We start from the raw sequence: 25001 nt of genomic DNA on the forward strand, positions 1-25001 counted from the left end.
GAAAAGACAATGGCAGGGAATCGAGCGGAAGAAAAGCGGCGCCGGCGGGGACGAGCGGGGAATCGAATCCGGGGACGCGGCGGGCACGCGGAAGAGGTGATCCGGCGGCTAATCGAGCCGCCGGATCGGAGCCTCATCTACCCGTGTAGATGAGGCTTTAGGGTTGGTGTCAGGGTTTTGTTTCGATTAGTTAGTAAAGTGGTTAAAGTTTATGCAAGGTGTCATCACCAGATTAGGTTTTGGGTTGAAGTGTAAATGTAACAGTTGCACAGTAACTACAGTATAATCTTGTTATAATAAACTCTGGTACAGTAAACTACCTCTCCAGGTCCCAGCCAGTCTGCATTATAAAGGTGCGTACACATGCACTACAGCAGCCAACGACTGGTCCGTCGGCACCTCCCGCTGGGCGGACTTTCAGCAGACTGTAGTGCGAGTGTACGCACTGTCGGCGGACTGATAAGGCTGTTCCTGAACGATCCGCTCGGCGGATCGTTCAGGAACCACCTTATCAGTCCGCCGACGGTGCGTACACACGCACTACAGTCTGCTGAAAACCGGCTCAGCGGGAGGTGCTGACAGACCCGTCATTGGCTGCTGTAGTGCGTGTGTACGCACCTTAAGTCTATGGGAGTAACACCTGGTATAGTAAACCCGGATTTAATAACATTTCTGTTTTTTGGCCCCTACATTATGCTGACTCTAGATATAGTAAAAAGTGGGTGGTGCATCTGTCATATGTCACTGTGAAACTATCTTCAGGCAAAGTGCTGCAAGTCTCGCCCGCGGAGGTATGGAGCCACTCGCTTTCAGTGACTGTTGCAATTTTTTATGTTCCCTGGATAACGTACCAGCAATATGTCCAGCCTGTCTATGCTGCCCTAAGGTATACTTAACTTTGTAGTTCACCAAATGGGCAGGTGCTTGCACTGTACCTCCAATGGGAGGACAGATTCGCTCCTTTACAGCAGAGAATGTACTAGGGAATGCTGGCCATTTATTGGTCAATTTTCTGATATAGCAAACTTCTGATATAGCATACCACTTTTCCCTATCCCTTGGAGTTTACTATAATGAGATTATACTTATATGTTTGCTTAAAATGGGGCATTCATTGACAGCGTAATGCATCTTAATTATGATATGTATTTCAGATCGCTTTGTGTGAAAACATTTTACCCCTTAAATCAAGATATATAAAAACAGATTCCAATCCTACGTCAGAATTTTTTAAAATTAACTCTATGGACCCTGCCTTTCTGCTATAGCTAAATTGAAATACTGATTTATAGAATGCTGTAAATATGGTAACTTGGATGGCATGTGACAGTTGCTGTACTTTGGCTATTTAAAATTCTGGCCCCACCCCTGCTGCATGGAGTTGTGGGAGGGGAGGTGTGGCTGAGCTGACACCACACCTCCCAGTTAGAATGCACCTGGACAGCCTGGCACTTAAACACTTTGCATAGGGGGTCAATAAGGGGTGTCCTGGGGAGTAGGGGATGGGGTAGACATTGGATGGGACAGCTGAGTTTGCCGATGAGAGCTGTCCCATCATTTGGGAACATACAGGAGCAACTCTGGTCATACAACTGCTGATGCTCATATGTTTATTAAGAGATTCAGAGTATTTTTTTTTATTAATATTACTTTCATACCTGTAATGGGGGGCAGGGAATATTTGTTGTAAACCTGTGACAATCATTTAATGTAGTATTTACAATTCTAATCATAAATTTTAACCGCATACAATTTTTTTTAAATTATTTAATATACCTATAATTTTGGACTGAGTCTGTTCTGTAAATAGTAGAATTCCATGGTGACTATTTTAATATTCATTGTTTTTTTTTTTTTTAAATCCCATTAATTTTAATGACAACCTGAAGTGAAAGGAATACAAAATGTGGCATGTTGACTCCTTTTTAAAGAATACTATCTTCCTGACCATTGTGCTGATCATCTGCACTCGAATATACAGTTTATTCCATAAATATTTGGACAGAGACAACTTTTTTCTAATTTTGGTTCTGTACATTACCACAATGCATTTTAAATGAAACAACTTGGATGCAGTTGAAGTGCAGACTTTGTAGCTTAAATCCAGTGGGGTGAACAAAACGACTGCATAAAAATATGTTTTCATTTGTCCAAAGAATTTGTTTTTCCAGAACTGTGCTGGCTTTTTTAGATGTTGTTTAGCAAAGTCCAATCTAGCCTTTCTATTCTTGAGACCTATAAGTAGACTCCTACCTTCCAGTGCACCCTCTGTACTGTATGTACTTTCATGCAGTCTTCTCTTTACAGTAGACTTGGATATTGATATGCCTACCCCCTGAAGAGTGTTGTCCACTTGGTTGGCTGTTGTAAAGGGGTTTCTCTTCACCATGGAAATGATTTTGTGACCATCCAACACTGTTGTCTTCCATGGATGTCCAGGTCTTTTTACGTTGCTGAGTTGAGTGCTTGCTTTCTTTCTCCGGATGTACAAAACTGTAGATTTTGCCACTTGTAATAGTATAGCAATTTCTCGGATGTTTTTTTTTTTTTTTTTTCTGTTTGCAGCTTAAGGATGGCTTCCTTCACCCTCATGGAAAACTCCTTTGAGCTGGGTTGTCAACAGCAAAATCTTCCACATGCAAACATCACACCTCAAATCAACTCCAGGCCTTTTATCTGCTTAATTGATAATGATATAATGACTGACTTGCCTACACCTGCACCTGAAATGGCCTTTGATTCAATTGTCCAATTACTTTTGAGTCTCCGAAATGAAGTAATTGTGATTAAAAAATGTTTCAGTTTCCTCACATTTTTATGCAATCATTTTGTTAACCCCACTGAATTAAAGCTGTAAGTCTGCACTTCAACTGCATCTTAGTTGTTTCATTTAAAATTCATTGGGGTAATGTACATAACCAAAATTAGAAAAAAGTTGTTTCTGTTCAAATATTTATGGACCTAACTGTGGTGTGGCTTAAGCCTTGTAAACACACTAGATGATTCTTGGTAGGGGCTGACTCGACTGCCCCCCTCAGTCAAGAATAAAACGTGTACAGTAGCCTCCAATCCCTCTTGTTGTGTCTGCAAGAGAAGTTTGGAAGATCATCTCAGCTGAGCACAAGCAAGGGAATTGTTCTCCTCACCCTGCCACTCTGTGCCACTCCATCATGCGCCACGCCATTGATCCTCCTCCCCCCCCCCCCTTCATCGGAGCAAATCGTGTCCCCAAACTGTTGCCTGAGGGATCACGTCCTGATCCCAGTGGGCGACAGCCCTTGTATGTGTGTGCAGAGTCACAGCTTTACTGTCTCAAAACCAGCATGCACATGAGTGTTCTAACTGCACTAGAAGTATGCTTGTTGCAGGACAGGTGTGTAACTTGGGTAACAATTAATTCATATCGAGAGCTGCAAGGCAAATGGCTTTTTTAAACGCCTAGTTCAGGAACAACACAGTTCTGATCCTGTCCAGAGGAAAAGATAACGGATATGTACTTACCTGAGGCTTTCTCCAGCCCACTGTAGTCCATCTGCTAGTCTGCCGTCCTTCTGGCCCCCTTCGTTCTCTCACAGACTGGCCCAGTTGTAGGCCACCGTACATGCGTGGTCCTGGCCACGAGCACACCCAATACCACTACCATAGGTGGCAGCGTTCTGTGCATATGGAGTTTTCTAAGACTAACTGTACTCGTGTAGAACGCTCCTGGGGACAGGAGCGCATTTGGGGGCACATGCAGTGACCCATCTGGATTGCAGAAACCACTCCTGGAGAATAGAGGTATTTGGGAGGATGGCGACTGAGCAGAGGGAATACGGGGGGCTGGAGGATGTCTCGGGTGAGTATAAATCCTTGTGTATTCTTTATCTCTGGTTTCCTTTAAAATGTAGCAGCAATATGTAGCCTTTGTATGTTTCATCTAACATTCCTTTTAAACAAATCTGGTCCAAAATCGTAGAACCATGAGGCGAGTCAAACATTGTGAAAAGTTAAATTGGGTAAACAATCATTATTTCCCTAGTCATAGATCGATCATATTATCACCTCTGATGCTAGTTTTGTACTGGATAATGCAGTGCACTTCTTTTCTCTTTTCGCACGCTGCTCAGCTCTGTGTGCTCCTACCTACTCTCTATCGACACAAGAACCGCCTTTCCTGATCATTTCCTTTTGGGGGGGGGGGGGGGGGGGAATTGATCGACATGCACCCAGGTTTTTAATCAGTATTCATTCAAGTTGGCTCAAACATTTATCGACATGCTGCTTAGTTTTTGCCTGAATACAGCAACATCTTGCTGTGGACTTTTGTAATCTTATCCAACCTTTTCTGCTGTGCACTACACAATCAAGCCATTCAAACTGTATTAGTAGAGCTTCTGGACTTGGGGATTTTATGAATGGTCCATTGCCTGAGTTACATGTGAGGGGTATGGGTGGAAATAGTATGCAGTTAAGTTTGCATGACTAAGCCAAAGCATCTACCTGCTGTACGGGGGTTGGTTTAGACTGCCTAGTAGAGATTTTTGTGTACTGAAACTTTTTTGCATTCTTGCTGAAGCTAAATAGGGGTGATTTTGTTTGATTTACATCATGGGGTCCACTTAGGGCTCAGTGTATTTATGTATCTTTAAGGAACTGAAAATTGTGTACAGAATCCCACCTTCTAATGTTTTCATACAAATATACTGGGAGCTATCCCTTACATGATATGATACTTACTTCCGTTAGACTGTGCTACATCACTTGCAGCCTGCACATCTGTGATGAACTAGTTTTACTGGGTAATTACTCTATGTTCAGTACTGGAGGGTGTTGCAACACAGCAATAAAATGTAGCACTTATTGTTAATATATAATATTGTTTGTAAAGGCAGCATTTGGCCATTAAATTGTATCTAATGTCAGCCATTGTTTATAAATGTACAAATCCTTTGTCAAAATTTTAGTCAATGATATGATCAACCAATTTTCCATACTACTAGGACAATCTAAGATCAAATGTCAATTACATAATTTTTTTTATTCTTTAAATTTCAAAGGAGTTCAGTAAACTAGTAAGCAATACACAGTCAAAAGGGGCAAAAGCAGTGCAAAAAAGAACAATGCAAAATCGAAGTAGCAATGCAACATTCATGATTCATATTAAGGTGCACCTGAACTCGAGATGTCTGTATTAAATAAACTATCTGTTTGTGTTCTCTGCTGAAGCATGATTAACTACATCAACTGTTGTCTCTGTGAAGTCTCTTTCCTCTGATATCCCCCTCCTCCTCATTTGTTTAGTTGCCTCTGACTTTTTTTTTTTACATAAGTATGAGTCTCCATAAAGCAAATGTACAAACATTGTTACATAGCAATGTAAGCATTAAACAAATATACTGCAAACAATGTTTGCATAGTATAAACAGTAGTCACTAGTTTCTGGCTGGAGCCAATCAAATTTAATAAAACAGATAGAAGAGAGAGAAGTAGTACAGATAAAGGGGGAAAAAGAAATAGAAGTAGATGCAGAAAGGAGACAAAGAGCCTGGGCTTTGAGCTCACTTGCACTACCGGTAATTATGTATCTATACTGAGTGGGTAACGGCAAGAGTCAGTGAATTGTGTAGGATGTGGGCATGGGCTCTCCTTTATGATTCAGGTACTGGCAATAATAATTCATCCAAAGTAGCTTTATCTGTGAGTGAATCTCTTATATACAGCATGCCCAATTTGAGATATATTTCTTTAATCTATTTTGCGAGGAGTGTATTAATTCTTCCATTTGCTTTATATGGTTAAATGATTTTATTAGTTCAGGGAGTTGAGGAGTAGTAATTTACGTCTCGTTATAATTTGTCTAGCAGCCACCAGAATATGTCTGAGAAAAGATCTCTTCACTTTGGCTATTGAACCCTTTTTGTGACCATATGTAATTCTACACACCAGAGGTGTCTGTCAGTCACTGCTTCTTTCACCTGTTGCATAGGCTTGTCCATGGCCTCTGCCGTCCTCTTCTTCTTTTGCCCTCAGTTTTTTCCATGCATCAAAGATTTCTCCAAAAGATTCCGGTCTTCTCATTATGTGACCAGATATTCCCACTGCTTGCTAAATAATTCACTGTAGTCCATAGCAGTTAACTCTCTGAACCTGTTCCCATCCATCCTGCCTCCTTCAAATGTAAGCATTCTTCGTTCAGAGAAGCTTAAACCTTGTACATACGCTAGACTGTTCTTGGTTAGTGCTGTCTTATCTTAGAATCTGGCATGTGTACAGGTGCCCTACAAGCTCGTTTAATGGTGACAGTTGGTGTCAGTCCATTGTTCCCCTCTTTACCCGACTCACAGAGGCTGCCCCTTTGTTCCTAGATACAGAAAGCATTGCTTGGCTATTATAGCCTTGCGATGTCACCCACAGGATCAAGTTCAATCCTGGTGGGTGACACAAAGGGGAAATTTGTGTGTATCTATCTACCTTTTAGAGGCAGAAATTAACTGTTAAAGGTCCGTACACACGCCGGACTTTAGGCAACGACGGGTCCGTCGTTGCCTCCCGCTGGGTGGGCGTGCCAGCGACAGTCCGGCGTGTGTACGCTCTGTCGTCAGACTGATACGGCTGTTTCTGAGCGATCTGCCGGGCGGATCGTTTAGAAACAGCCGTATCAGTCTGACGACAGAGCGTACACACGCCGGACTGTCGCTGGCACGCCACCCAGCGGGAGGCAACGACGGACCCATCGTTGCCTAAAGTCCGGCGTGTGTACGCTGCTTAAGAGTCAGGCAATTCCAATACATTTGCAGAATTTTAAGAAACATGCCAGTCTCTATAGAACAGACACTGCACATTCTGCAGCTCTGGTAAGCCATTCTGTGCATTGTAAAACCATATTTAGGTATGTGGAATAGATGAGATCAAGTAAAGAAAAAAACACTCCTGAAGTCTCTGACCCCTTTCATCACTATTTAAAATGTCCTGGAATTTAAAGCATCTGAAGTGAGAAATTTGATTCAGGTTTCATACTTAAGTAGAGGGAAAGCTGTGGATACCTTAGTCTTCCCTGTCCTTGGTACTTCCCATCATCCCCAGTTGAATTTATTCTTCCTCCTAGGTTTTCGACACTCCTGAGGCAGCGTTCCTGAGTATTTCCGAAGACGAGCGTATCTGTACTGTGCATAGACGAGTTCAGACTCGCACTTGCACAGTACAGATCCACTCGTCTTTGAAACCACTCGGGAATGACAAATGATCCCAGATGCTTGGTTGTTTGTGTATCGTAATGAATATGGAGTGCTTTGTCTCGCTCAATACTGTCTGAGCAAAAGGTACATGTTTTCTATGTATGACATTGATCCATGCACAGATAAAGCATTAAATTTTTGTATAGTTCCAAAGGCTGGCTGAGAAGTGCTACAAGACCTAGGAGGACGTGTTACTTTAACCGGGGATGTCCCTGGAATGACGGGAGCAGGAAGCTACCTCCAGAGCCTTCCCTCTACATAGGTATGTATGAAACCTGAAGGGGGTTTCCTCACTTCAGATTCCTTTTAAGCCTGGTCTACACGGAGCGATCCGGCGGCTCGATTAGCCGCCGAATCGACTCTTCCGCATCCCCCGCGTCTCCGCTCGTCCGCGTCGGATTCGATAACCCCTCGTCCCCGCCGGCGCCGCTTATCTTCCGCTCGATTCCCCGCTATTGTCCTCTCGCGGGGAATCGGCCTCGGCGAGATCGGACCTGTCGAATCCTATCAATCGAGCCGCATCAGCCGCATGTGTGATTCAGCCACCACTGTAGCCAAAGAGATTAGCAGGACTGCCAGGCAACTGGTATTGTTTAAAGGACTTACGAGGCCAATTTTAGAAAAAAAAATAAAAGTTAGATACTTGCATCAATTTGTAAGGCACAGAGCACGCCGTCCGCGCCCTTCATGCCGTTCTGCCGGGTCCCCGCCGCTCAATGGCCCCCCGACCGCACAGCCCAGGTCAGGCTCTCCAGCCTGCACAAAGATGGCTAGCCGCGGCTGCGCATTCCGCATAGCCGCGGGTGTGGCTGCGCAGCTCTAGAGCCAACCCCCTGATCCATGTAACAGGCTGTTTCCTGTAGCGTGGATTGGAGGGTTGGCCTTAGAGCTGCGCAGCCGCGGCCAGCTCCGGCGGCCATCTTTGTGCAGGCTGGAGAGCCTAACCCGGGCCGTGCGGTTGGGGGCCGTTAGGGGGGCTATTGAGCGGCGGGGACCCAGCGGAACGGCGCGGACGGCGTCCTCCGTGCCTTACAAATTGATGCAGGTATCTTTTTTTTTTTTTTTTTTTTCTAAAATTGGCCTCGTAAGTCCTTTAAAAGGAAACCTCCATATCCCTCTCAGTTAAGGTTCCCTTTAAGTGTGTGTTGTTTTTATTCACTATCCACTTACGATGAACATTTGTTAAATATAAGCCTTGTAAACTATTAGCATGTAAGATGCACAAACAGCTAGAGGTGTCTGTATGTATCCTCAGATACCCTGACTTTTTTCTGTCCACAAGTTATCCATAGGGTTAAGCGAGACAGTTTTGTAAGAAACTAAGCTGTATCTGCTCATGTCTGAGGAGGGAGCTGCAACAGAGAGGGTTAATTGCCTCTTGCAGCTGCACTTCATCCTCCTGATACTTCCTCACAGTGGAAGTCTGGCTGTGAAGGAGGAAGTATCTGGAGGATGGACTGTAGCATACAGCGCAGTTGCAAAAGGCAGTCCTACAGGTAAAGTAACCCTCTCTGCTACAGCACCCTCCTTGTACACGAGCAGACACAGTTTTGCTTTTCACAAAACTGTTTGCTCATCCCTAGTTATCAGCTGCAGCTGTTTTGAACATGCGCTAGTGAGAAAGCAAACTTGCCTAGAACTATGGAGTCCCAGCCAACGTGACAGGTATGTACAGGTGCATGCAGCCATCGTTCTGGACGGTGAGCTATTTCTCCTAGTCTGAAACCACCCATCCGTTGTCTCTCAATCAGGCTGTATTGTTTCTGGTACAGTCAGTAAAACATCTCATACTACTAAGGCCTCTTTTAGACAGGCAGTTGAAAACCGTGAATTCACCCCCGTCAACTGTTTTTGTGCACCAGCTGGCTACTTGCTAGCACTCGGAACTGGTGGCTGACGGGAGCATCCCTCTAGAGTCACACCTGAGCACAGCCTAAGCCGTGCTCAGACACGACATGTTGTGGTTTTCTATTGCAGAGTAACACCACCTCACGCTGACACGCATGGTGTTACATTCGGCTGCATTTAAATTGCACTTGAATGGCGCTTGTGTGTGTGGTAAATGCTGAAGAAGATCGCAGTTCACCTGACTAAAGGGGCCTAATTCCTTTTTGCACTTGCACTTTTTATTTTCATAGTAACAGACAGTTACAGTCCTTTGGTTAAAGTTCGGATTATCTCTTGAAGGCTAGGATACATTAAAACCTTTTTCTCAATAAGTGATTTTCAGTAACCTATGGCAACTGCCAGACATTGCAGTTCAAAATAAATACCATAGATATCATTGGTTGCTCTATTATTAAAGTTACTACAGTGTTATCAAAGGCCAGTTAATAATTCCACTAAGATTTTGTTTCACGGGACTTAACCAAAGTGTAATGTCAGCAATCTATACATGAAAAAGCACTTACTGTTTATGGTTCACCTGGTATTTTACAGTTCTACATCTGTAAAAGAATTTTAAAAGATTTAAAGCAGTGCATCCTTCTCATGATGTCACAGCTATCAAAGATGGTAAATGAAAATATAGGTTTGCGTCTGACTGACTGAAGTGATCTATATCTCTGAAAGGGAGATCTGACAAGGTGGAAGTATACCTGCATAGTGCACTCTAGTTGCACAGATCCTTTTCTGCATCCTTATGCTTGGTACACACCATGCAATTTCCCATCAGATAGACTGGTTGAAGTGATTATTTCTGGCAGGTCAGATCTGGTTTCTGATCATTTTTCCAATCACTTCTATACAAAATCGATCAATAAAAACAATTGGGCCGGTCAGAGATAATTGGCATTAGCCCCTTCTTTACTCTACAATTCCCCCTGCCAGCCATAAGTAATATGCACACCGTAGATGTTTGATGATCCTTTATGATTATTTCAGGTGACAGTCTATTGTCTCTAGTAATGCGGGGCAGCTTATTCTTTAGCAGTATGATGAGCATGTCTGTGCTGTGGTTGTTGGCAAATTGTTACCCAGAATAATCATGACTGATTGAAAGTGTAAGACCCCTTTCAGACTGGTAGCTGACCGGCGGAGAATTCACCACGTCAGCTGCTCTCCTGCACTGGCAGGCACTTGATAGCACTTTGCACCAATGCTGGATGGGCGCTTGAACATAGACGTTCATTCAAAGCCTGCATGTAGTGAGTTAGGATAACACAATCCATTACAGAGATGTGAACAGGCCAAAAGAATTGTATGGACAGTGAGTTGACATGCAGACTAAGGGCTGGTGCACACCGAGCGGGTTTTTCGGCGTTTGCAGCTGCTTGCGGCTGCGGATACGCTTGGTCAATGTATCTCAATGGGGTGGTTCACACCAGAGCGGGAGGCGTTTTGCTGAAACGCATACTCCCGGGGTGAGGCATTTTTTGGGTTGCGGAGGCGTTTCTGCCTCCAATGTAAAGTATAGGAAAAACGCAAACCGCTCTGAAAAACAGCAGTTCAGAGCGGATTTGCAGGCGTTTTTGTTACAGAAGCTGTTCAGTAACAGCTTTACTGTAACAATATATGAAATCTACTACACCAAAAACGCTTCCCAAAACCGCAAAATGCTAGCTGAAACGCTACAGAAAAATAAGAAAAAGCGTTTCAAAATCTAGCATTTTGTGGATCTGCTAGCGGGTTTTGGTGTGCCCCAGGCCTTATTCTGCAATGCAACTGATGCAGTGTGAAAAGACCCTAAGATATGTACATAGCTTAAAGGGAACCTGAAGTGAGAGGTATATGAAGGCTGCCATATTTATTTCATTTTTAAGCAATACCAATTGCCTGGCAATCCTACTGATCCTCTGCCAATGTTTCAGAGCAATTTTGTGATAAATTTTGCTTTAATAAGTACCTCAAATCTATTGCAAAATCGAATGCAATCTGATTGGACCGGTTGGAAATTATCTAATAGATCTGTCTAATACATCCGATCTGACAGAAAATTGTACCATGTTAATGAGGCTTAATACTATTAGCCATAGACCCTGAACAAGCATGCAGCAGATCAGGCATTTCTGACATTTGTCAAATCTGACAAGATTAGCTGCATGCTTGTTTCAGGTGTGATGTGTGATGTGATTCAGACACTACTGCAGCCGTATATCAGCCGTATATCAGCAGGGCTGTCAGGCAACTGGTATTGCTTAAAAGGAAATAAATATGGCAGCTTTCATATCCCTGTCACTTCAGGTGTCCTTTCAGATTTTATTTTTTTTTTTGTAAAGGTCAAGGAATTGGCCTAAAAGAGCTCTTTCTTATTCCACATGCTTGTTCCTTTTCACATGTATGCCAAATGCTTGCTGTGCTGGCAAGATGTACAGTAGAAGGGACAGCTTGTAAACCAGCACCCTGATTAATGGACTGATCCTTGTGTACTGTCATATTGGTTTGACTGGTACAGTAGGTAAATGCCTGTAGACACAATGGATATGGATCTGTGCAGCAGCTTTATGTACACAATGGGCTGCATTTGCCTTGTCCTATCTTCTTCAAGAAGCAAAGTTCATAACTCTATATAGTTATCTGTTACAAAGACTTGTAATACATGAAACTGCAGTTATCCTTTATAGCATGAAAGGCATAATGACAGAGAAGTCTGTGTCTATTTTTTTTTTTCTTTTTTTTTTTTTTTCCCCCAGACTCAGCGCACGTATAATCTCAACTATTCGTGTAACAGCTTATTTTCCGCACACTTGACCTGAGAGGTGCTTTCATCATAGTTTGTAATTCAGTATACCTTTCTCTAAAGTTAATTAATCTTTATTTATACCTTTATAATGCAGTGGAAAGAACACCTCCCCATCCCTTCACTAGTATATCCAGCTCCATTCCTCCATCTAACATACTCCTCACTCCTACACATTCCCACACACATCTACTGCATTCATCACATCATAACCGTCTCCACTATTGTACAACATATCCATCTCTCCTCTCTCATCTAACATCCTTTGCACTTGTACCTTCAACTCCCACTCACATCTACCACATTCATTACTCATTCCCTGTCTTATACGTGCCTCCTCCCCCCCCCCCCCCCATCTCTACCAAGGGTATACCTCAGATCACTATGATCAATTAATTAAACCCTGCCCCTCTAAGTGGACTCCTCCAAATTTTTAACCAGATGGTTCCACAAGTTTTCCCCACAATCATACAATGTGTTCATCTTGTTAATCCATTCAATCAATATTGGTGGAGTAGAGCCTTTCCAGCCAAAGCTATCATAGATTTGGCTACAACTGTTCCAATTTCTTTTATAAGACAGCAACCTATGCTGTCATATCTATCAGCAAAACTGAGGATAGCTTCCGATGCTGTTAGCTTAAAACAACCTTTCAACAAGGTACTTGAAAAATCTATTTCCTGCCAAAAAGATTTAATAACAGGGCAGGACCACCACATGTGCGTAGCTGTACCCCCTCCCTGGCCACATCTCCAACATTTAGCCCCACTCTGAAAATATTGATAACGTATAGGTGTTAAATACCATCTAGTGATAGCCTTGAACTGGACAAGCTGTAGCCCAGGATCCTGGACTTTCCAACTGTTTAACCAAATTGTGGACCATTTTAGGATCAAGCTCCCTCTCCCATTTGGTACAGTAGGAAGAGAAGAAGAGAAGGTCTGTGTCTAGTTCAGTAACTTATATATCCGTTTCTGAACTTAAGAAAAGAAGTAAACCTATTATGTTAGACATCTAAACAATATTTTAAGCTTCATTTTAATTTTGAACATACTGTGAGTAAAAAATTATCTTGGCCTTAAAATCTCCATCGAGATGGGAAGAGAAGGAAATCTACCAAACCCGTAGCCGCTAGCTGCCAATCAGCCGTGCAACTATGAGTTTTCCGCTATTTCTGTTGCTAGGTTTCTTTCCTGGATCCATGGAGATGTCTATACTCAGTATGTGAAGTACAGTTAAGCTCTTAATTTACCTTGCTTTCCAAAGCAAAATATCATGTGTATATAAAAAAGGCTATTTGACTGAAGTTGGTCTTTAATTTGCAAATGCATTTTAATAAATGGTACATGTATATAAAATTGATAATTATGTCTCTTGCAATAGTAACCTACTACACTCTGATACTACTAATATGTACAATACTATATGTACAATACAAGTACTGCAGCAATTCTTCGATTCTGTTTTCCAAGAATGCTCTCATGGTGGCTCAGACAATGTTGCAAACTGTGGCCTTTCTGTTTGTGTTTACCCACTATTACCACTTTAGTCACTGGCCCACATGCCATTAACTTTTTTTCTTCTGAGTTTTCTCATAGGAGATACGTTTTCGTCTTCTGTTTTAGAATGGCTTTTCAGCACTTTGCAATTGAAAAAGTACCAAAAAATAGGTGGAAAAGTACTATCAACACTATTTAAGTATTTTCTTCCTTGCTGGGGATTTAAAAGACATTTTATTGACACGTTTGAAAATATAATTTGGGAGAAAACTCAGGAGAAAAAAAAAAAAACAATTGCCTATGGGCCAATGTCTTGTTAATGTTGCATGTAGTCTGACATCTTTATTACCACTGGCTATTGTAAATCCATACCCATTGTAGCCTTTGGGCAGCAAAACTGTTTCACAATCATTTAAAATGTCATGTTATGTTTGAATTCTGAACATTGTACAGTTATTTTTATATTCCTGTCTTACAAAAACAGCCTGTTTTAGAGGTTTAATAAACATTACATTTTCAGGAGCATTTACTTGGCAAAATAAATGATGTACCTTGTAGACTATCTCTTTGCCAAGCTGTGTGTGTTTCTTTTCCATGGCAGTTCCCAGGCGTGCCTTCGTGTAGCCTTTTACTGCTGTCCTGTATTTCCAGCCATGTTCACACGTGTCATCATCTCCATTTATGTCACATCACTAGCCGTGCAGCACCTGTGGATACATTTCTGATATGTTTCAGTCTTGCAGAGTACAGCAATTACTCCTTCCCTTTGTGAGCTGTGATGTGTATTGCCTTCTGATATGCTATTTTCCTTCCATAAAAGCGCTGTAGCTTTCCTCTGTGTTACACACAGCGAGTCTGCCTCTACTGTAATTTGTAGGATTGAAAAACATTTTAGAACCCACCTGCAGCCTCTGCAAAACATGAAAGGCAATGGCACCGACACATAGAGGCAGTGGCGTAGCTAAGGAGCTGTGGGCCCCGATGCAAGTTTTACAATGGGGCCCCCCAGGCACTCTATACATAACAATTGATACGGCGCACCAAAACCTGCCAATGGCAACTACAGTGTCAGAGGTGCAAGAAGGGGATGGAGAAGAGCTTGTTAATGTTTACCACTACTCAATGTATATATAGAAGTGATTATTATGAGCACAGGACCAATAGAGAGCTAATACTGTAGTTGAGGGAGGGCCCTGCGGGGCCCCTCTGGCCCAAGGGCCCCGATGCGGTCGCTACCGCTGCACCCCCTATTGCTACGCCCCTGCATAGAGGTGAAAAGTAAAGTATGTACGGGGTGAAATAGTATTTTATTAGTATGCCTGCTTGCTTCTTTAAAATGACACGATGTAAAATTCGTTTGTTTTTGTATACTGCTCTAACCCCCCCCCCCCCTATTTTCCCACATACAAGGAGTTAGGCCTCAATCACCCCCCCAAAAAAAAATCACAATTCGGCAACACAAAATTGCAATCCCTCGTTTTAAGTTGGTGAATGTGAACAGGCCTTAAACTTTGTACTGAATGGACCTGATCATCCTTATTACTATGTAAATAAACCGATATTTGCCCTGCTTTCTCTTAGGGCCTGTACACACTGCTGCACTTGTGCTGTGCTTTTAAAATTACATGCGTTTTTTAATTGCAAGGTCTTTTGGAAAATCATGAAGACCTGTTTACCCTGGTGCAATGCAATTTTCTATTTTCATAAAGGCTTTGCGATTTAAAAATCGCATGCGATTTTACAAATGCAGCACAAGCGTAGCAATGTGTACAGGCCCTTTATGAAGTATTTTATGGAGAATTGGATAAGAATGTGAAGGACAAGGGGAGGAAGTCTTTTCCTGGTTAAGCTATGTACATACACTGTTATCTGAATTTTTTTTTTCTTTTCAGGTGATAAGGATGGAAGGCTAGATTCACAGTGGGACATTGCGGTTTAATGCGAAGTTAAAGTTGCAATGCAAACTTACGAGCCAAAAAAGTCGCAATGCAGCGTTACCGTTGCATATAGCAGATGCAGTAGAGCATACAGGCAATGAAAAGTATGCCTCTAAGTTATTACTGAGCATGTGCAAACAGTCTAACGCAGCTAATAACGTGTATAACGCACTGCATGCAGTACTTTCACTTAACGTACAGCGTTAGACACCAACGCAACGTGTGCACTGTGAACAGGGCATTGATTTTTCATTGCAGTGAGTTATTCTGCGTTAAATTATGTTTTAACGTGTGACTTTAATGTCCCACTGTGAACTTAGCCGAAGGGTGATTTGGGGAGGTATGTGGACTACACATTTAGTCTCAGTGAGAACTACAGTAGAATAGTGGGTTGGGCAAGATGTATTCAACAGAAAATAAAAATAAAAAGTCTGCGCTTATGGAAAACAGATATCGTTACGTGGAGCGCACTGATAAATGGCGATCTGTAAGTAGCCTAAAAATCAATATGCATAAAAGTTCAGAAGCGCTCACGGCTCAAACACCTCACAAAGGTCAGTTTATCAAAGAGTCACCATCCAGAAGTCATGGATACCCGACTGGACTTCCCAGAACTGTAACCGAATTCCTTTGTAGCTTGGCCAACATGTCACATAGAATGTAAAGAGAAAGGGCACATAGCGTAATCCAACACTCAAAAATCGCCCATCACCAATCAAAGTGAACTTAAATTCCACCTCGTACAGGATCACACTCCCCCCAATGCTCCCGCACTCACCCAGTCAGCCTCCAACTAATCCGGAGGTCTGGATATAAGGCATAGACAGGGGATATGGTAAAGCTCACTTCCACTCACGAAGTAATCTAAGACTTAAAAAGCGCCAAATAGTGTAAAACCTTTTTAATACTTTTAAAATATGAGAAGATTGCACTCACAAGCGTAGAAGATCATAAAGCGTATTGTACATGCGTGGTCCACGGTCCCGGGTAGCCGCTCACACACATGCTGCCTCAGACCCTTTCAACCTGCTACTTCCTCGTAGTGCCAGTCACGTGACGTAGCTCCGCCCTATGCATTTCGTCAGGGAACTGACTCATCAGGGGCATACGTCACACAGAGCACACAGGCTTCTATAGTCCCACACACCGCCCACATTCCCAAAACCCGCCTCATATTAAAATCAGGTCCTCCGCAGGCGTCTAAGTGAACGCTCACCCATAAGACATACAATGCGGAAAATAAACTATCCGTACAATGCAAATGTTCATACAATGCGGAAAAGCATATAAAACATATAACATACAATGCGGAAAGCAGTATTTATATAATGCGGAAATAGATATACATACATTTTTTTAAAACATGATCATACTATTGATATAAAAATTTATATGCAAATGTTATTATACTTAAGTTTAAGCACCAAAACAGCAGCTAAACTATGTAGCCAGATCCCTTCACGAATAAACTCAGATGAATGTCAAAATACATTACCCATACACGTGACTAGATCGCAACCAATCACCAGATGACAATATAGTCAGAAAAAACCTCAGCTTACCGGTGCGTATAAAAGGGGATACTAACCGTACACCAGATAGTGCCGACGTTTATAGACGTGGATCGGGGGAATGGGGAACTGTCCACATACTAGCTAGCTGTTGTTTATAAAACAGTTAATGTCCAGGTCAACATTTAATCCAACAGGACTTGCAGTGTCTAAATTAAAGATCCATTTAGTTTCTTTTTTTGAGAGTTCTCTAACTCTATTGCATCCCCTCCAGTTAGGTACCAGTTTTTCCACTGCGCAAAAATGCATCGCGCTTGGATCACACTGGTGCTTTTATATAAATACCGCTTTCCGCATTGTATGTTATATGTTTTATATGCTTTTCCGCATAGTATGAACATTCGCATTGTACGGATAGTTTCTTTTCCGCATTGTATGTCTTATGGGTGAGCGTTCACTTAGACGCCTGCGGAGGACCTGATTTTAATATGAGGCGGGTTTTGGGAATGTGGGCGGTGTGTGGGACTATAGAAGCCGGTGTGCTCTGTGTGACGTATGCCCCTGATGAGTCAGTTCCCTGACGAAATGCACAGGGCGGAGCTACGTCACGTGACTGGCACTACGAGGAAGTAGCAGGTTGAAAGGGTCTGAGGCAGCGTGTGTGAGCGGCTACCCGGGACCGTGGACCACGCATGTACAATACGCTTTATGATCTTCTACGCTTGTGAGTGCAATCTTCTCATATTTTAAAAGTATTAAAAAGGTTTCACACTATTTGGCGCTTTTTAAGTCTTAAGGCTCATACACACATCAGACCATAGTCTTTTGAAAATGAAAGATCACAGATCTGTTTTACCCCCTTCCATGTAGTATGAGAGCCATACTCTACACAGTCTATTCTATGGAGCTGAACTCCCCATCAGAAAAAAAACTTTGCAAGATGCTGCACACACAGATGCTGTACAGACACAAAAGATCTGTAGCTGCAAAAGATCTGTTCCTGCCAAAAATCCAACCCTGCAAATTGCAATGATAGTCTATGAGAACTGCAGATCATCGTACACACATGATTTAACTGACATTCATCTGCAGATCAGATCCACCAGGTTGGATTTTCAGATCTGCAGATCTGTCAGTTAAATCATGTGTGTATGATGATCTGCAGATCTCATAGACTATCATTGCAATTTGCAGGGTTGGATTTTTGGCAGGAACAGATCTTTTGCAGCTACTGATCTTTTGTGTCTGTACAGCATCTGTGTGTGCAGCATCTTGCAAAGTTTTTTTTCTGATGGGGAGTTCAGCTCCATAGAATAGACTGTGTAGGTATGGCTCTCATACTACATGGAAGGGGGTAAAACTGGTCTGTGATCTTTCATTTTCCAAAGACCATGGTCTGATGTGTGTATGCACCCTTAGATTACTTTGTGAGTGGAAGTGAGCTTTACCATATCCCCTGTCTATGCCTTATATCCAGACCTCCGGATTAGTTGGAGGCTGACTGGGTGAGTGCGGGAGCATTGGGGGAAGTGTGATCCTGCACGAGGTGGAATTTAAGTTCACTTTGATTGGTGATGGGCAATTTTTGAGTGTTGGATTACGCTATGTGCCCTTTCTCTTTACATTCTATGTGACGTGTTGGCCAAGCTACAAAGGAATTCGGTTACAGTTCTGGGAAGTCCAGTCGGGTATCCATGATTTCTGGATCTATTCAACGCTTGGGCCCCTATCCCACAATCACATTTTCAGATGTGTTTTCGGCAATGCGATCTGATCTACAGGGAGATACAAAGTGCATAGTTTGCGCAGATTCCATCCATGTGTTGCAATTCACCGCTTGAATGCATTGCAACTTCCATCCATTATAATGAATGAAAATCACAACCGCTTTGGGAAGAATTGCTTTGAAATGCAAATACCCTGCGTTTTGATGGCACTTGCGTCCCTGCAGCATGAAAGTGGGAAAGGGTCCTTAGGCTGGAGTTATACCGAGCATGTTGCATAGGCCCATGATAATGATAGGTGAGCTGCAATGGAGACTAGACAGACGTTCATACAAAGCGTGCATGCAGCGAGTTAGAATAACGTGATCTGTTACTGTGAACAGCCCCACAGGATTGTATGGGCAGTGAATTGACATGCAGAATTATTCTGTGTGAAAAGACCATATGTTGCTGAAGGGGAGGCCAAGAATACTAAAGAACACTTGGGCCCTTTCACTTTTTTTCCCTATGTCTTCTACTAGGTGATATTTTCACACCTTGCCAATAAAATGCATTACCACCAGCAAGCAAGAAAATACTCAAAATAATTTTGATAGTACTTTTTTTTCACCTACTTTTTGGTACTTTCAATTACAACATTCTGAAAAGTTATTTTAAATAGAAAATGAAAAAATAGCTCCTAGTAGAAAACTCACAAGAAAGAAGTGAATTGAGTGCCTTGTACTCGCAACCAAGACAATTGTGCAACTAATGTATACATGTTGCTATTACAGGCCCCCTAGTGGCCGGACCGCTCAGTGCCTTCCAATGTATTTCAACCCACGATGAGGTGGAACCGTTGGAAGTTTGGCAGCAGACAGACTAGAAGGGAGCTAGCGAGTTACAGTAACACAAATTACACACTATTTCAGGGTACAAAACTGCCACCACCTCTGCAGAAAGGCAGAGGAACTACTCTAACTGATTCTAAGACCTGTGAATAAAAACAGTTAAAACACACCCTGTTTTATCTATCTGGCTATTCGGACAGTAGTAGCGACTCTTCAGTAAGCTAGGATTCATTCTGTGTGGCTGAATAGTAGGCGTAGCTGAGAAATAAGTGACTTTTTAGAAGTCTTTTATTAATAAATACAATATAAACAATTAATATATACAGAAAATCATTAAAATCAACAATTAAAGAGAAAAGTAACCCACTGTAAAAAATAAAAGGGAAATAAATAAACGACTACTTAGGTTCCGATGGAATACGTCAGTTTTAGGAAAAAACAAGTTAAGTTCCTCTGTTTCAGATCAAAGTACCAGTAGCATGCTCACTTCACGTTGTTAAAATGGAGGACTAGGGAGGAGTCCCTATCGAGTTCTTTTGAATGACCCACATTTTTGGATGGGGTCTCAGGTTCAGTCCCTTGGCTAACCTTTTGGGTGGGACGTTTTCGTCCACAAAAATATGACATTTTCATATTCCAGCTCACGCTTCCTGCACACAAATAACAACCACGGATTCATAGTCCTCAGAATATGACAATTCTTATGATATCAAACTTGGTTAGTGTCACATGTTCTGGCACAAATCAGCTGAATACCTTGGTGGCTGGGTATGTCAGTGGCACCAATTTAAAATTAAAATATTCACCAGATCCGGACCAGCAGAATGATATATTTTTCATACCTCTCATATAAACGGTATTCCTTAAACAAGCAGAAATCATATACTCCATGTATTCTCAATGTTGAGACTGAGTTCTCAATGTTGAGTTGAGTTCAGTCATGACTGCCAGAGACCAGCTCCTGAATAGGCCCCCTGCTGTGGGATTCCTGCCTTCTAAAGTAGTTTAGGCCAAATTGTACTGAATCACACTTAGCTGAGGGATAAGTTTCTTTGAAACAGGTAATTGAATGCAAACACTGGCTTCACTGGAGAACAAATTAATCCCCATGAAAAGAAAACTGCTTCAGCTACAAAAGGGCATAGACCCCAAGGCTCGGCAGTCTGCCATACCTAAACATACAATTTTGATTGTCCCGTTTACTAACAATTAGTCCAGAAACCAGGGGTGAGCCTGGGGTGCCTGGCACCTGGGTGCAAGATTTTCTCTGGCGCCTATGGGAGTGGTTAAATTAACCACGCCCAACCACATAACCACACCCATGTCCTGCCATGTTACTGACAAATACCTAAAAATTTACTGACAAAAGATTTTTACTGACAAAATTTCCCCACTAAATGCACATAAGAGACAGCGTTTCACCAGTAAATGCACGTAATGACAGACAGCTTTTCACCAGTAAATGCACATAAGAGACAGTTTTTTTCACAAGTAAATGCACATAACAAGAGACCACTTTTCACCAGTAAATGCACATAAGAGACCGCTTTTCACCAGTAAATGCACATAAGAGACCGCTTTTCACCAGTAAATGCACATAACAAGAGACAGCTTTTCACCAGTAAATGCACATAACAAGAGACAGCTTTTCAACAGTAAATGCACATAACAAGAGACCGCTTTTCACCAGTAAATGCACTTAACAAGAGACCGCTTTTCACCAGTAAATGCACTTAACAAGAGACCGCTTTTCACCAGTAAATGCACTTAACAAGAGACCGCTTTTCACCAGTAAATGCACATAATGACAAACAGCCAGTGTCCCCAGTATATGGAGCCAGGGGGTATATGTACCCAGTAGATGGAGCCAGGGGGTATATGTGCCCAGTAGATGGAGCCAGGGGGTATATGTGCCCAGTAGATGGAGCCAGGGGGTATATGTGCCCAGTAGATGGAGCCAGGGGGTATATGATCCCAGTAGATGGAGCCAGGGGGTATATGTGCCCAGTAGATGGAGCCAGGGGGTATATGTGCCCAGTAGATGGAGCCAGGGGGTATATGTGCCCAGTAGATGGAGCCAGGGGGTATATGTGCCCAGTAGATGTAGCCAGGGGGTATATGTGCCCAGTAGATGTAGCCAGGGGGTATATGTGCCCAGTAGATGTAGCCAGGGGGTATATGTGCCCAGTAGATGTAGCCAGGGGGTATATGTAATGTGCCCAGTAGATGTAGCCAGGGGTTATATGTGCTCAGAAGATGTAGTGACAGGGACCCCCTTTAGTGAGTGAGTGAGTGACAGTCCCCCCCCCCTAGCCGCCGCCGCTCCTCCCCCCTCACCTTGCAGCAGCGTAAGACCTCGATCAGCGGGCGACCCGACCAGTAAGAGGGCGCCGGACGCACCCGCTCTATATGCGGAAGTGATGTCACTTCCGCATATCAGTGCGGCGTGCTAGGTCCTAGCGCCCGCACTACTGGTTGCCGCCTGATCGAGGTCTGACGCGGCGCCAGTGCACCTGCTGCGGGAGGGAGGGAGAGAGGCAGAGCGGCGGCCACAGGGGGAGAGCGACGCCGGACGGCGCCTCTCAGAGGCAGGCGCCTGGGTGCCTTGCACCCGCAGCACCCGCCCAGGCTCGGCCCTGCAGAAAACTGATCCGGATGGCCAGGGGCGCCTCTAGCCATGTTGGCACTCCAGGCGAGAAAATCTGTTGCGCCCCCCCACCCCCATGGCGCCCTTCCATGAAAATAATCGTAATGCGGCAGTGTTTCACCAGAAAATAAACGTAATGTAAGGCTGCAGAAGTGAGCTTACGGGCTGTGGGCCAGTGAACTGACGCGGCGTCTATTTGATGCCGCAAGCCTGTTCACCACCTAGGGACACAACATCTGGCGGAGGGTGACCTGGTCGGCCTGGCACCCTCTACAATCGGTCAGAAGGAGGCACAAAGGGGGACAGAAGGAGGCAGAGAAGGGACAGAGGAAGGCGCAGGGGACAGCGGTGGCACATGGGGACTGAAGAGGCACATGGAGACCGAAGGAGGCACAGAGGGATACAGAAGGAGGCACAGGAGGACAGAAGGAGGCACAGGAGGACAGAAGGAGGCAGAGTGGGACTAAAGGAGTAACGGGGGCAGAGGTAGCACAAGGGGACAAATAAAGGCAAAGGGGACATTAGGAGGAACAGGGGGACAGAAGGAGGCACAAAGGGCACAGAAGGAGGCAGAGATGGCACAAAGGAAGAAAGAAGGATGCACAAGGCACAGAGGTGTCAGCTGCCTGCAACTTACGCTAAGTAGATTCAACAGAAACAAGTAATAGAACAGCCACAGGGGTGTGGCTTAATCTTGGGTGGGGCTTAATTTGGGGGTGGGGCTTAATTCTGCAACATGGCGCCCCCTAGGACCAATGGCACTCCAGGCAATGGCCTGTACTGCCTATGCCTAGAGGCGCCCCTGCGGATGGCGTTTTCTCACGGCTCTTCCGTGACAGTAGCTTCACATGTTTCAACTCCATATATTGGCAAGCTGTATGGACATTAATATCTATCTAAAGTGAGAGGACTCCGGAGGGTGCCATTGCTTTAGCCTAATGAAAGTGTGACTTCCCTGAGTGCTGTGCTGCTCCTAAAACATTAACACTTTCTGAACAACTGACCCAGAAAAAAGGTCTGATTCTACTGACAGAATGCTTGTTACAGATGTGTGACTCCAGCCAAATGATCAGCATGATTGCCAGACAATTGGATCCCCCCCTCCCTTCTTTAATAAAGAAAATATAGATGGAAGCCTCCATACTCTAGTCACTTCAGGTTTCCTCTAAAGCATTGTTCCCCAACCCTGTCCTCATGGGCCACCAAGAGTCAGAGTTTTGTGGAAATTCACAAAGCTAATCAGCACTGCTGGGACACTAATTGCCCCGCCTGTGGATATGTGCAGACTGCTGCTACTTTACCATCAGTCCAAAGGTGCATAAACATCTTTTGATTTTATGTCACCCGTCAGAGATCAGGACAAGATTCCTCCTAGGGTAACATAACTGGCTGGCCTTTACAGACACGTCAGCTGTGTGGCTGATGATGCATTCTGTTGCTATCGGGGACGGAGGGACGAAGAAGCAGCGTGTGTGTGACATCACATGGAGGGCAGGAAAGCGGCCCAGACAATGCGATCGATGGTCACGGGGGTGAGTTGATCCGCCGGGTGAATCACTCTGGTCGGTGGCCGCTGTATAAACGCCTGACTATTGGCTCAGGAGGTCGTTATGGGCCTCAGGGGTGTGTACAGGCCTTAATCTAGAGGTGCAGTTTATAATGAGATGCCTGTATGACAAAACGGGGCTAAATTAAAAAATGCAAGTGTATTGCATTTTGACCAGGACCCCATATTCAATACACATAAGTATAATTACACTTTAAAAAAAAAAGTACACATTCAACGGAGGGTTAAGATTGGACCACTGTGAAAAGTGAATTATCTGCTCATTTCTGCTCTAGAGCCTTGACTTTCTTGTAAATCTAGTTTTTCATGAGTTTGTTTTGGTGCACCAATAACGTTATCACTACTTATCACAACAAAATGATCTATATCTTGTTTTTTCTGCCACCAATTAGGCTTGACTTGACTTCTTATCAGTCTTATCAGCTCTTTGAACAATAGCAAAATAATTTTTTAGGTGTTTCAACTTGTTTCACACCAAAAGTTGTGAAAGCATAAAAGACTGGTGTTGAGCATGTGTATGGGGCTTAAAAATTATTGTTTCTAAATGCATTTTAACGGGGAAAAAATAGAAAAAATCATTATTTCTCAGTTTTTGGCCATTATAGTTTTAAAATACATGCTACCATAATTAAAACCCACATATTTTATTTTCCCATTTGTTCCGGTTAGTAAGCTGTTTAACCACTTGAGGACTACAGTGTTAAACCCCCCTAAAGACCAGGGCAATTATTGCTAAAATGGCCACTGCAGCTTTAAGGCCAAGATGCAGGGCCGCACAACACAGCACACAAGTGATTCCCCCCCCCCTTTTCCCCCCACCAACAGAGCTCTGATGGGGTCTGATTGCTCCACAGTTGTTTGTTTTTTATAAATATTTATTTCATTTCTTTTTGAATAAATTTGCCTTTTTTTATTTCATTTCCCCTGCTCCCTCCCCCGCCAGCCAATCAGCATAATCAACTGTCATAGGCTTCAGCCTATGACAACCAATGACTCCCCGGCCTCAGGATCGCAGCACTGTACACGGAGACTGAAGAGGGGCGGAGCACCGCCCCCCAAGCAGGAGATGCGCACGCAGCCTGAGCGCGATCTCCTGCAAAATGCAGCCCCAGGACTTGACGCCAATTGGCATTACGTGGTCCTGGGGCTGCCCCCGCGACCATACCCATTGGCGTGGGGCGGTCGTTAAGTAGTTAAATTATGTCCCTATCACACCGTATGACGAGAATATTTTATATGGAAAAAAAGGTGCATTTTTTCAGTTTTGCATCCATCACTATTTACAAGCCCATGATTTAAAAAATAACAGTAATATACACTCTTGACATACATATTAAATAAACGTTTAGTCCCTAAGGTATGTTTTTTTTTGTTTTTTTTTGCAAAAAATT

At 43.4% G+C, this 25001-nt stretch overlaps 1 long non-coding RNA gene across 1 annotated transcript; it reads right to left on the reverse strand.

The window, feature by feature from the left end:
- Window positions 1-5797: 5797 nt before the first annotated feature.
- LOC137546769 (uncharacterized) lies at window positions 5798-14097 on the reverse strand. The gene is made up of 3 exons (XR_011026361.1): window positions 13946-14097; window positions 9629-9664; window positions 5798-6151 (listed from the first exon to the last, which is right to left on the reverse strand). It is a non-coding gene; the product is annotated as an uncharacterized lncRNA (long non-coding RNA).
- Between the last annotated feature and the right edge of the window lie 10904 nt (window positions 14098-25001).

This window comes from Hyperolius riggenbachi, chromosome 2, assembly GCF_040937935.1.
Source record: "Hyperolius riggenbachi isolate aHypRig1 chromosome 2, aHypRig1.pri, whole genome shotgun sequence".
Taxonomy (NCBI): Eukaryota; Metazoa; Chordata; class Amphibia; order Anura; family Hyperoliidae; genus Hyperolius; species Hyperolius riggenbachi.